Genomic DNA, 14,064 nt, shown 5'->3' with positions numbered 1-14,064 from the left:
CCACTAAGTTGAGTATATACTTAGTCATAACAGGGATCTGTCTTTGAAAAAGAGAAAGCAAGGATAGGACTGAGTCAACTTTTGGGGAATTCTTGTTACAGGGAGCAAGTACTCTGGGTGGCATTCTGATTAGGACAATCAGAAGCAAGAGAAGAGGAAGCTAGTATTGCACAAAGGGAATTAGAATGGTAACAAGTTTGGAAGTAAAGTAAAGAGATCAATGGGGACCCACAGAAAGCTTGAGAAGAGAGATCTAAGAATCACTGCACGGGATAGCACCAAAAAATTAAATTTTTTTTTAAAGGGAGGGGGGAAAAAGGTAGATTTCAAAGCTGAAATAAACTAGACACTAAACATGGGGTCTTCCACAGAATACTTCCTGTGCGTGTCCAACACCTCAAAAATATGCTGCTCTAAGGTCAGAAAGAAGATGGGTGGAATCAAGCAATGTCTGGAAAACACAAATCAGTTCTGGCAAGATAAAGACATGAAGGGAGTAAATTCCAAGACTCAAGTCTTAGAAGAGGAAAGATAGTCCTTCTACCTATAAAGTACTTTACATCTCACTTCCACCCCCAACCTCTCCTTTGCCATCATTCTCTCCTTTATTCCAGTCTCCTGAGGACGAGGGAAAGAAATAGCTTTTCTCACAAAGATGAACCTTCTCTAACTGTGTCGAGGATCCTATCTATTCCAGTCTTTTTCAGGAATCCTCTTATCTTCAAACTCTCCTTTATCTCATGAATTTTTCTCTTCACTATCCAGTCATCCCCACAAGCTACTGTCCTATTTTCTCTCCTCCCCTTCATAGGGAAACTCCTAGAAAAAGTGGTTTACCTTCACTCTGTCACCTCAAATTCATTTTTGGCTTCTTATGAAAAGAAATGGCATGGCAACCAATGATCTATTTATTACCAAAGTTGATGATCTTTCCTCAGTCATTCTTCTTGTCTTTGTGTTTTCTCCTCCCTGATCCTTATACTGCTCTTGCCTATATAGCTTCTTTTCAGTCCTTTGCTGAATCATCATCTATGTCTTTGTACCCCAGAGCTCAGTCCCTTGACCTCTCATCTTCTCTCTCTTCACTCTCTCCACGATCTCCTAAGCTCCCATGGGTTCAGCTATCACCTCTTCGCAGATGACTTCCAGATCTATATATGAGATAGATCGATAGATATATTGATACCCTTCCCTCAAGCTCCACAGTAAGACCAACAACTAATTACTGAATACCTCCAATTGGATGTCCCACAGACATTTCAAACTCCATGTTTGAAACTGAGCTCATTGTCTTTCCCCTCAAAACCACCTCTCCCTTCCTAAATTCCCTCTGTTAAAGGTGCCACCATTCTTCCAATTATTCATGTTCCCTGAGTCTCCCTTGATTCTTCACCTCCTGTACCTAAATGGTTACTAAGTCTTGTTACTTTTCTCTCCACATCTCATACCCATCCCACTCCTCCATTCACATAGCTCTCCTACCCTGACAACGACTTTCTCTTTGCTGTCTCCCCCTCTAGGTCATCCTTCAGATATTTTACAATTAATATTCCTAAAAGCAGAGATCCAACCAAGTTTCTCCCCAACTCAAAAAGTTCCAGCTCCAGTGGCTCTCCATTACCTATACGATAACATATAAACACTTTTGTAAGGCTTTTAAAGCCTTTTCCAATATGGCCCCAGGCTGCCTTTCCAGGCTTATTTCATATTACTCTTAAACATTATACAAGCCATCCCACTGGCCTCCCTGCTGTTCTTTGTACATGACATCCCATCTTCCATCCCTGTGCCACTGTATTTGGCCCCTGAAACATACTGTCTCCCTCACCTCTACCTGGGGAATGCCTAGCTTCCTTCAAAAATTAACTCAAGCATCATCTTTAGGAAGCCTCTTCTGATCTGCTAGCTGCCAGTGCCCTCCTCCTGGAAATTACCTTGTCTATATTTTGATTTTAGGTTTCTCTGTATGTTTCATTTCCCCTAACCCCATGGGAGGTAAGTTATATCAGAGCATGAAAGGAGGCACCGTTTCATCTTTGTCTTTTTATCTTCAGCACCTAATATAGTATGTGGAACATGGCACACACTTAAACAAAGTTTTTTGAGTGAATGAAGCTTCATGAGAACACCTTTATTCTGTTGTGCTTAAATACATGAAAAGTGTTATCTGGTCATTTATTAATTCCTAAAGCAAAGTGGATAGAGTGCCTGGCCTGAAATCAAGGAAACTCATCTTCCTGAGTTCAAATCTGGCCACAAACACTTGCCAGCTGTGTGACCCTGGGCAAGTCACTTATCCTGTTTGCCTCCGTTTCCTCACATGTAAAATGAGCTGGAGAAAGAAATGGCAAACCACTCCAAAATTTTAGCCAAGAAAACCCCAAATGGGGTCACACAGAGTTGGACACAACAGAACAACAACAACAAAAACAAAACTGATCTCTCTGACCATTAAACTAGTTATACAAAAGGGCATTAAGAGACTAATTTAACTAACCTGCAATATTGTGTTCAGTTCTAGGTACCATGACATCAAAAAGACCATTGAAAAGAAGAGGAAAGAAGGATAATGAAGCCCAGAAATTGTCCAAACAACTAGTGGTTAAAGGAACAGGGAATGCCTAGCTTTGAGTGAATATTATGGAGCGTGGGGGTTGGAGAAGGCTCTGTATTAGCTGTCCAAGTATCTGAAAGGCTACCATGTGGAGAAGGGATCATGCCAGTTCCATCCAGCCCCAGAGGGCAAAACTAGGAACAATGGGTGGAAATTGCAGAGGCAAATTTTGGCTCAAAAGAAGGAAAAACATCCTAACAATTACAGCTGTCCAAAAGTGGAATGGGCTGCCTCAGCAAACAGTGAGCAACTCATCCGCGCACATCACCAAGGGTGTTATGTGTTGAATAAGCTATAGAGGGGATGGCATGGGTTGAATTTGATGGTCTGAGGTCCCTTCCAATTCAGACATTATATTCTATTACTCTCCCCTCTGACCTTCACTAGTCTGTTTTCCAATTCTGTGGTTTAATGAGACAAAAAATGTATTAAGATATGAAAATAAACCAAGGGAGATATATATATTAAGTGGTTCTTTGAGAAGACTTAGAAAGCAAGGAACACATCCTGATGCATCTAACAAGTTTTTCCTGCAAGGAACTTTGAATTTTCCTCAAGCTTATCTAGTTACCACTCACAAATGGTATCTTGTTCCAACACAGCAAAATTTCCCTAATCACTATTTGTTTCAGTCCACCAACTTTTAACAAAAGCTTCAACAATCAACTTCAATATCAGACTAATAGGCCTGGATGTCTCTCCTTTAGATTCCTTTATTTCAGGTTGGATTCTGATTTACTCCTAGCTGCTTGCCAGTTTTGGCATGGATTCACTGCTGTCATATGACTGTTTGTCATATGGTCACCTGATTTCAGATTTGATAGTAACTTCCTGCAAATTAAGATAAGGCTAAAGAGGTCAGGGACCTTCACAGCAGGATGTCACAGCTGGCTCTAGCATAGGCATACTTCTAATAACACTTCCTTCCTCTTAAAAGGGATGACCATTTGTGGAAAAAGTGCATTAATCAAAAATATCCAGGTCAGCACAAAAATACACTGAATGTTCAAGTTTCAGAAAAATGACTGTGCTACACCAAACTTCTTACTTTAGCATAGGGGACTGGGGTGTCTATGTTTTTCAACAGATACTTTCAATATGCTTGTTGGAAGTGAATGTTAATTACTAAGCTTGGCCCCAAAGAAGAGCTACAAGAAAATACTGCCCCATTGCCTCTTCGCAGACGCCAGGAATCATGGGTGTGGAACACTGCTTATTACATCATATTTTTCTGATGTACTGGTAGTTTGCAAATTTTTTTCCTTTCTCTTTCTTAAAAAAATAATCTTTTCATATAGGATAGATCTCTGGAAGAGGGTGAGAGGAGACATACAGTGGGAATTGCAGGTGATGTTAAAACAGAATATATCAACAAAAAAATTTACCTTAAAAATATAAATAAAATACTTTTTAATTGAGTTATTCATAGATTCAAGCCTCCTACATAAGACCTGGCAAGAATAATGAGATTAGGCCCCTGATGTGCTTAATAAGGTTTTAAAAAATTATTGGTAAATTATCAAAAAAGCTACATTTCTAGGTAAGGCAGGCCAAATTTGGCCAACATGCTAGACATTGTAAACCTCAAGGGAAGTCACAAAACTACTATGTATATCTGTCTTACTACTGACTTAGGAAGATTCAGAATACATACCAAAAGCCCAGTACGAGGAAACACGGAGCTAACAAGACAGTAAGGCAAGCCAATTTTATTGAGGTGAGATAACCACAAAATGAAGGGGCAGTACAGGAAGCTGAAACAGGGCAGTCCTGCTGGGGTCCTGAAGTTCAGTGCTTCCATTCCCTCACCTCAAGGCTCGGACTCCCTACACCAATAAAATCTTGTGGATTTGTATAGTGTTTTTCACCTGGTCAGGGCTAAGCACTGGAAGAAGGGAGAGAAGCCTGGATCTGGGGACTAGGACAGATTCTTGCTAGAAGGAGGGAAGACCCCCAGGGAATGGGAAGCTAACAGATATTCAAACTCCCTGACTAGGGAAAATGGGGCTTGGGCCCAAAACTGTGCATCAAGAGCAGACCAAGTGACTAAAGGTTTAGAGCTTTGCATAGAATTTGCCCTGTATCTGGTTAAGAAAGCTATTGTGGTCATTACAGCCTCATTTGCACAACTTCATCAGGCAAAAGCAGCAGATCTTTTTATATAACACACCTCAAAATCTCCCTAAGTCTTCAGTTATCCTTTCACAGGGTCTCAGAAGAGGTCTACACCTCCATCTCACCAAGTTCCATTCTCAAAGTCACTGACATTTGAACAAAGGGTTGTGATAATGGAAGAGTCAGAGACAAAGTTCAAGTCCTTGGGCAGCTAAGGGGCACAGTAGAGCACCCAGCCTGGAGTCGGGAAAATCAGAGGTCAAATCTGGCCTTGGACACTTACTAGCTGGATAATCCTAGGCAAATCACTTCACCCTGTTTGCCTCGGTTTCCTCATCTGTAAAATGAGGTGGAGAAGGAAATGGCAAACCATTCCAGTTTCTTTGCCAAGAAAACCCCAAAGGGGTCATGAAGACTTGGACACAACTGAAATGTCTGAACACAAAGTTCAGACCCTGCTTACTGCCTCTGTGATGTTACTTACATCACTCAACCACTCTGACTTCAGTTTCCTCATCCGTAAAAATAAGGCAGTTTGCCTAGATGAGATCAATAAATCTTTTAGAATTCTGGGATGTTCTTACTCCCCCATAGTTTAATTTATATAATATTATTTTATTATAAATATTAATAATATTTAAATATTATTTATTAATTAAATAAATAATATTTAAATAACACTAGCATACTATTAACTAAAACATTAGTATTAATGATATTTAAATAACTTGATATTAAAGCAATTAGTTTAATTTCTTTCATTGTGTTTGTTATACTTTTAACCAGGGTTAAGATTGCATTGCTGAAAAATACAAAATAAGGGTTGAAAAATTGCTTTTCAGTAATTTCTTAAACCATCTACATCAAGCAATAAAACATTAACAACTTACATTTATGTAGCACTTTTTGTTTACAAAGTGCTTTTCTCACAACAATCCTACTGAGTAAGTAATGTAAATATGACCTCCCATTTTATAGGTAAGGAAACTGAGGCTCAGAGACATTTGAGTGATTTCTCTACAGCCATACAGCAAACTTAATAAGCAGGAAATTTTGGATCCATTCCTAGGTTTTCTGCCTCAGAATCACAATGGAAGCAGCTCTCCACGGGAAGGGATGTCTGAGGCCAACTACTCACTCAAACCACACCCTTTGACTCCAATTTCTGAGAGGAAGTTTCCTTTAAGTGGAACTGAAATCTGCCTCTAAGCAATTCCTTGCCCTGGTTCCCAGCTCAGCCTTTCGAAGCCAAGCAGAACAAGTCTAATATTTCTTCCATGTGATGACTCTGTAACTACTTGAAGACAACTAGTTGGTCACCAAATCTTCTCTTTGCCAAGCTAAATGTCTCTAGCTACTTCATCCCATCTTCATGTTAGGAACCCTAAAAAGCCCTTCCTGACCCATCCTGATTCTCCCTTTCCTTAACATGCTCTTCAAATAATGGCAGGTCTTCCTAAAATGTGGCTTCCGGAATTGAACATGCACAATCTTCCAAATGGGAACCATAGCATTTTCACCCCAGAAAGTTACCTTTCTATTTTTCTCTACCACTTCTTGCAAGGGCAAGAAGAACAAAACCATGATGACAAAAGACTTTTTTGCTGGATGTTGCACTGATCCTGGACACCTGTACTACCCTTTGCATCTCTTTTTGATTATATTTCCTTGGTTCCATCTTGGGGAAAAAAAAAATCTGAACTCATGACTTTTTTAATTTTTTTTTTAGTGAGGCAATTGGGGTTAAGTGACTTGCCCAAAGTCACACAGCTAGTATGTGTCAAGTGTTTGATCTGAGGCCGGATTTGAACTCAGGTCCTCCTGACTTCAGGGCCAGTGCTCTATCCATTGTGCCACCTAGCTGTCCCTGAACTCATGACTCTTGATCACAAGTCACACAATAGCATTATACCCCAATTAACCAGACAGCTGATGGAACTTTACCAAAAGCAGAATGACTAATAATTTAATTCCTTTATCATAATTTCATCCTTCAAAAGGTAAAAATACTAAAAAGGAAAAAGTCTAAACAACGAGGAACTGGATACTTTTTTGGGGGTGGGGGTTTGAAGTGACGATGGAGTCTTAGAATCTTAAAGGAAAATTAGATATGAATCCTAAATGGCCTAAAATCCTAAAGGGAAGGACCAGGAGAGATGGGAAGACATTAAATGACATTCTGAACACATTAAAAGAGAAGAGACCAATGACAATGCACAGAGAAATTAACTTTTAAACTTTAAAAAGAGCAGGGAACAGAAGATGAACACAAAGTGGCAAAGGACTACTTAAATAGCGTCTGACACACCAAAGCACAAAACAGCAAGAAATCATAATGACAACAAAAAAGGAGATTTTTAGGGAAAAAACTGAATTAGGCAAAAGGAGAATCACAAAGTGTTAAGAGCATCGTTCATGACAGCTTGGGATGATAATGAGCCAGAGAAAAGGGGGATGTTTAACTCTTATGTTGCTTCCATTTTTTTTTCTGTCAAGGAAAGTAACCTTTAAACTCTAAACAGAATTAAAATTGCTTGAAGAAAAAATTTGATACCTACGATAAGTAGAGAGATAGTAAGGGAATGCCTACTTACTTTTCATGAAGTCAGATTATTTGCTCTGAGCAGAAACAAAAAATAGAATGATAAAAGAACTAGACAATGTGACTGCTAAGACACAGTCTACCTTTGAAAAAAATCATGGGGAACAGAAGTGGCCAAAAGACTGGAAAAAGCAAAAATAAGGTTATGAAAAGTTGGATTGTTTTTTTTTTTTAAGTGAAGAGCAGAGTTCGCTATAACTCCCCACCAGTTGACAAGAGGGTCCTTGCCTGGATCAGCCATTTCGTCAGCCTTATGAGCTCCGCAATCCAGTGAAATCATTTTACACTAAAGATTCCATCTCCCAACTCCCAGGACTTTTCATTTGTGTACCTCCCATACCAGGAATGCTCTCCCTCTTTGACAGAATTTTCCGGTTTCCCTCAAGTCTCAGTTTAAATCACACCTTCTGCAAGAAACCTTTCTTGGTTCTTCCAATTTATCATGTATGTATTTTGTTTGTCTGTACTTGTTTGCTCATTCATTGTCTTACTCATAAACTGCGGGCTCCTTGAGAGCAGAAACTGTTTTCTGCCTCCCTGTGCATCTCCAGAAATTAGCACAAAGTAGATAATTATTTAACAAATGGCTTGTTGACCTGACTTTACAGACTACAGGTTAGTGAACGTGGTTTTCATTCCTGGTATCATTCTAAGATAGTTTATTAAGTGCTCATTTTAATTTTGGAAACTGCTAAAAGAGTTCAGCAGATTCACAGCTGGGAATTCTTCAACTCTAGTTTTGAGGACATACTTTACAATGTTAAGGACAAAAAGCTGACATTTCATCTGTATACATATGGCCCCAAATCATAGGAGGCTGACTCACAGTGTTAGCACAGATACATATGCCAATACACCAGTAGCCAGAAAAAATCCCAATAGTTCTCTTACAGCAATTCCAGTTATAAAATTTTGTGGTTCTGTAAAAGCATGATCTGCAAGTAGTATCTTCCTGAGCAAGAAGAAGGGGAAAAAAAAAGCTCTGTGAAAGTCAGACTTGGTATCTCCCTTTAAGATATGACAGAGAATAGAAAAGAAGAGCGATTAGCAACAACAGATCTTAAACTACATTACAAAGCAGTAATTGTCGCTAAAACTTTCATACTGACTAAAAAATAGAAAAGTTAAGCAGTGGAACTGATTAGGTGTACAATCTACAGATGCACAGAGTTGAATAAACCTAAAGATCTCAACTACTGGGGTAAGAATGCACAATTCAACCAAAACCTCTGGGATATCAAAGAAAACAGCCAGGCAAAAATTCGGTACAGACCAACAATTCACACTATATACTAAAATAAGCTCCAAATGGACATAGTGTATATAAGGTCACATCACAAAGTGGAGAAGCAAAGAATAAATTATTTTTTGCTTAACTATAGAGTTCATGCCTAAACAAGGCATAGGGAGGATAAGAAAAAAAAGTTTTACTTACATAAAATTTTTAAAATGTTTGCAGGAAAAAAAACCAATGCAGTCAAAATTAGAAAGGAAACAATTAATTTGGTACAAATATCTTTGCAATAACTTTTTGTAATAAAGTTTCTCATATCCAAGATGTAATAGGATACTGGCTCAAACTTAAAAGAACACGAGTTATTGCCTAATAAATGAATGATCAAAATGACAAAGAAATTCAAGTTATCAACAACCATAATGCTACAAATCACTAATAACAGAAAGGTCAAATTAAAGTAATTGTGAAGTTCTACCTCATACCCATCAATATGGCAAAGATGATAAAAAGGGAGTAATAATCGTGGAGAGTGGGGAATAGAGAACACAGGCACAATAAAGTTCTATTAATGTAGCTGTGAACTGATAAAGAAATTCTGGAAAACAATTTGGAACTATGCCCCAAAAGTCATTAAACTCTGCATTCCCTTTGACTCAGTGATAAGTACTACTATTAGGCCTAACTCTCAAAGAAAGAGGAAAAGAACCCATGTGCACAAAAATATAGCATCTGCATCTCTCTTTGCTGTGGCAAAACTGAAAACAGCTGAGAAATGGCTGAAGAAATTATAGTAAGTGAATGGAACAGTATAATATTATTGGGCTGTACAAATGATGAAAGGGATGATTTCAGTCAAATCTGGGAAGACCTGCATGAAGAAATAAAGAACTTCCAGGTCACTCCTCTAACACCTATGTGTATCAAACAACATGGCACAGGAGTGTAGGGATGGAGAACCTTTGGCCTCCAGGCCACATGTGGCCTTCTAGGTCCTTGGACTTGGCCTTTTGACACAGTCCAAGTTTTACAGAACAAATCCTTTTATTAAGGGAATTTGTTCTGTGAAGTTTGGATTCAGTCAAAGAGCTTCACTTGAGGACCTAGAGGGCCACATGTGGCCTTGAGGCCATAGGTTTCCCCTGGATTATAGAGGAATGGCCTCGAAGTCCTTTAAAGTAGAGCTTCTTAAACTTTTTCCAGTTGCAACAACTTCAGCACTTTAGAGAGACTTCAGTACAAGTTCTATTTCTGATATGATAGTTGTGTCATCACCAAGCTTTTAAATAAATGCTCACTATGTGCCAGGCACTGTGCTAAGCACTAGGGATGGTCTTAAAGAAAGGCAAGGAGTTCCTATTTTAATGGGTGAGATAACATACAAAAAATTCTAACATACAAGGTTTACACTACTGTGCAAACAGAAAGTAATCTCAGGGGGAAGGCAACAACAGTAAGCAAGCATGTACCAAACAGTTCTCTAAGACTAAGCCACAGATAAAGTAGATGGAAAGAGGGTCTTACACTAATACAATCACAAGGCTGGACCTTGTCCTCCAGCACCTCCCCTACCCCCCCAAATACATTTCTTAAAATCTATCAATTCAGTTATATGGATCCAATTTCTAACATAGGATTACTTTTTTTGTGCTTAACATATACTTATAGTATATTAAAACCTTAAGAATACATGTACAGCATCCATTTTATAGGTCGTAGTGTAGAATTTTAAAATGGAAAACAATTATGGGGCTCTGTCATGGTTGTTTCTCTGCTTTTATGCCATATTATTGGCTACAGCTATGTATGATTCCTTGATGTTGAGACTTTGAAGAGATAACCAATTAAAGAGCTGCTCCTATGGGAAAATAAAGGTTGCTTTATAATAATTTGGATCTGTGAAAAGGCTAGGCTTGTTCAGAAGAAACCTGGATTTGGTAAACCTCTACCCACCCTTATGAGTAAATAAGGGAGCCTCTCTCAGAGCTTTGGTTTCCCTTTACCGTTAAGTAGGGATAGTATTTGCACTACCTACATCATAGGATTGCGGGAAGTTTTATAAGCCTTAAAGTACTTAACAAGTGAGTTATTGTTAATAATGGAATATTATAGTTTCAGAATGAGTAGCCAGCCCTGGATTGAGGGTGACCTGAGTTGCTGTCCTCCTCTGATATTAAATATATAATTCCAGACAAGTTACAATCTCTTAATGCATTAGGCAAATTTCTAAAATTTTAAATAATAACGATAGTCAACATTTTAATAGTGCTTAATATGTGCCAGGCATTGTGCTAAGCACTTTACAATTATATCATTTGTTCCCACAACAACCCTGGAGTTAAGTGTCATTTATTATTATTCCCATTTTAATGAGGCAAACATAGGTTAAGTGACCTGCCCAGGGTCACACAGCTAGAGAAGTATCTTGGAGAAGGAACCTGGAGTTTCTACACAGACACCCAAATTATATTTCTAAAGATCAGAGTGAAAAAAAAAAGTTAAGTGTTTATGTCAATGTTGCTTCTTTTTTCCACTATCAAAACAAAAAAGATATGTGTATTAAATGATTCCTAAATACAATTATATACCTGGATTCTTAGAATACCAGACAAATTAAATAATTCAGCTAAGAGACCTAAACTAAATAATCTGTATTTTATATTGTCATATTTTAGTTTTTCAAAAAGATACCCAAATTGAACAGTTGTACCAAAATCCTCTATAAACCAACAAAAATAATGACTTATTTCCCCTTTTACTACCCCCTCTACAACAACCAGTAAGCTAAAAGTCAACCAGACTTGCAGCAGTTGTGCAATTTTATCACAACCTTACTAAAGCACAATAACATGCAATCTATGGTAATACTGCCAGGAACCACTTTTAGTCAGCCTATTAATGCATATTTTTTAAATCTTCTAGTCCCTTTTTTTTTTCCCTGTCAATTACTGGCTCAAAAACTGAAAGGGCCTTAGTGATCTTCTTCAATCTTTTCATTCTACAAATGGGGAACAATCACTTTACAAATGAGATCTCACCCAAGATCAGTCAATAAGTTAGCAGGGAAGGCACCAAAATTCAGGTCTCCCTCCCTAACTAATGGTCCAACACTCTCTCCACTAATTCACCCAACCCTCTAACCATTTTCCTCCAATCAGCAAGAATTTATTAAGATCCTACTACGTCTAAGCATTACAGATAAAAAAGTTTTAAAAAGTCCCTTCCGTCATTCTAACTGTATCTCAGTGTGTCAGTGGCATCCAAAGGTATAACAAAGGCCTGCTGTGGGCACTGGGGATCCAAGATTTCTGACCTAACACTGACCACTGAGTGTCCATAATTCATAGTTCAGTTGGTGAGCCAACATCAAAGACAGAGCTTAAAGGCTGCAGCACGTGATCAGACATCAGTCATTCGTCTTGAGTGGGCCCTTAAACTGATTGGGTTCCGCCCCTGCTGACACCATCTCTTCCTACTAGTAAGACCACCACACACCCCTGCCAAGTACAGCAGAACGCTGCAAGCCTGGAGGGCGTCTGGAGGTTACATAACTCAGAGTTCCCAGAACAGGAGCTGAGGGCTGCAGGAAGAGCAGAGCAACACATTCAGAGAATGGATAAACTTCATCATCATTTCACATATGTTGCAAGCCAAGGACACAAATCCAGATGTAGAACCAGAAATGGACAGATGCCCTGACCTACCTCAAGGAATGAAATCAGCTAAAAAGTACTTCACCTACACAGATTAAGTTGACATCTAAGGTATCCTGATTTAAATTCTTTCCTAGCATGGCAAAAGATCATAAATCTAGATCTGGAAGGAACCCTAAGAGTCCTCTAATCCAACGCTCTCCTTTTACATAGAAGGAAGTGAATGTCCCAGAGTTTTGGTGACTTACTCCAAGTCACAAAGATAATAAATAGAGTAACTGGAATCTGAACTCAGGTCTTTCAATTCCCAACACAGCGCTCTTCCCTTCCCTATTCTAAGTAAAAGACACAACACTGGCCCTGGATCCAGGAAAAGCTAGAGTCAAACTCTGCCTCCAACACCTACTAGCTAAATGACCATGGTCAAGTCACCTAGCCTGAACCTCAGTTTCCTTATCTATAGAACAGATATAACAATGACAGTAGTACCTAACTCGCAGAATTATTTATATAACCAAATCAGAATGTTTGGTAAATACTACTGCAGACCTTAAAGCATTATGCCACATATTTCCTCCCTGTTCCCCAATTAAAAATATTTTCAATATTACTTTCAAAACTGGTTATGTACCTTGGCCTTAATGCACCTAAGATGTAGCTAAATTCCAATTATCTATATGATGTTCAGTCATGTTGATGTTTATTAAGTTCATAATATAAGAAAATTTAAATTTAAAAAAAAAAAAAAAAAAACAAACCTGTGCTATAACACCATCTCTCCTTAAGCAGTTCCTGTCTATCATTCATTACTTATCATTAGTGCTGGTCTTAGAATCAGCAATTCAAATCCTGCCTCAGACACTTACTGCATGTGATTCTGGTCAAGTCATTTAATCTCTCTCAGCCTCAGTTTCTTCATCTGTAAAATGGAATAATAATAGGGGCAGCTAGGTGGCGAAGTGGATAGAGCACCAGCCCTGAAGTCAGGAGGACCTGAGTTCAAATTCGGCCTCAGACCAAACACTTGACACTTACTAGCTGTATGACCCTGGGCAAATCACTTAAGCCCAATTGCCTTAAAAAAAAAAAAAAAAAAAAAAGGAAATAATAATAGCACATACCCCATAGGGAGGTGGTGAGGATCAAATGAGATAACGTACATAAAGCACTTTGCCAACCTTAAAAGCTCCATGTAAATGATAAATATTATTGTTACCACTTCTAATTCTAGATCAACAGATTAGTATCTTATAATAGGTTTGAGATGTTCTTTAAAATTTAAAACACATAAATAACTACTCCTCCAGGTCGGGTCCAGTCCAATCTAAAGTTAAGTACATGATGTATACAAGATATTGTGTCAGGGGCCAGTGATGAAAATATAAAATGTATAGTCTCTGTCCTCAAGAAGCTAGCATTCTGTAAAGCTGAGAGGAGCTGGGCATCCAACCACCAATGTCTTGTGACCTTGGGCAAGTTCCCTGATCTCTAATGACCCTTCTAGTTCAATAATTTTATGACTATCATATCAGCAGCAAAGATGAGTAAAAGGAGCAATCAGAAATAGAAAAGCAGTTCCTTCAAAACTACCTCTCGGTTTAGATTCTTATACTCCAGCCACAGCTCAGACTCCTATAATCTAGCCACTGCTTACCCATCTTCAGACTCCTTAAGAGTCTGCCCAATATGACAATGTTCTAATAAACTTTGTCTTTGGCTGAAAGAAGGCTTGAGTCGAATTCTTCCGGGGAGGACCTACGTGTTGTAATTTTGGGGTACCAGAACCCCTGAACTCCTAAACCACATCATTTTGGTGTCCCATACAGGGAAACTGCCTAACCCCAAG

The 14,064-nt window shown here is 38.6% G+C and overlaps 1 protein-coding gene and 1 non-coding gene across 2 annotated transcripts in view; both read right to left on the bottom strand.

The window, feature by feature from the left end:
* Positions 1 to 14,064, bottom strand: part of SNX5 (sorting nexin 5) — a 51,598-nt gene that overhangs the window by 25,036 nt on the left and 12,498 nt on the right. The gene's annotated exons all lie outside the window — the stretch shown is intronic.
* Positions 11,961 to 12,203, bottom strand: LOC114026754. The gene has a single exon (XR_003567163.1). It is a non-coding gene; the product is annotated as a small nucleolar RNA SNORD17 (small nucleolar RNA).

Source organism: Vombatus ursinus, unplaced genomic scaffold, assembly GCF_900497805.2.
Source record: "Vombatus ursinus unplaced genomic scaffold, bare-nosed wombat genome assembly UNPS02014841.1, whole genome shotgun sequence".
Taxonomy (NCBI): domain Eukaryota; kingdom Metazoa; phylum Chordata; class Mammalia; order Diprotodontia; family Vombatidae; genus Vombatus; species Vombatus ursinus.
This window is presented reverse-complemented; position numbering and strand designations above follow the sequence as displayed.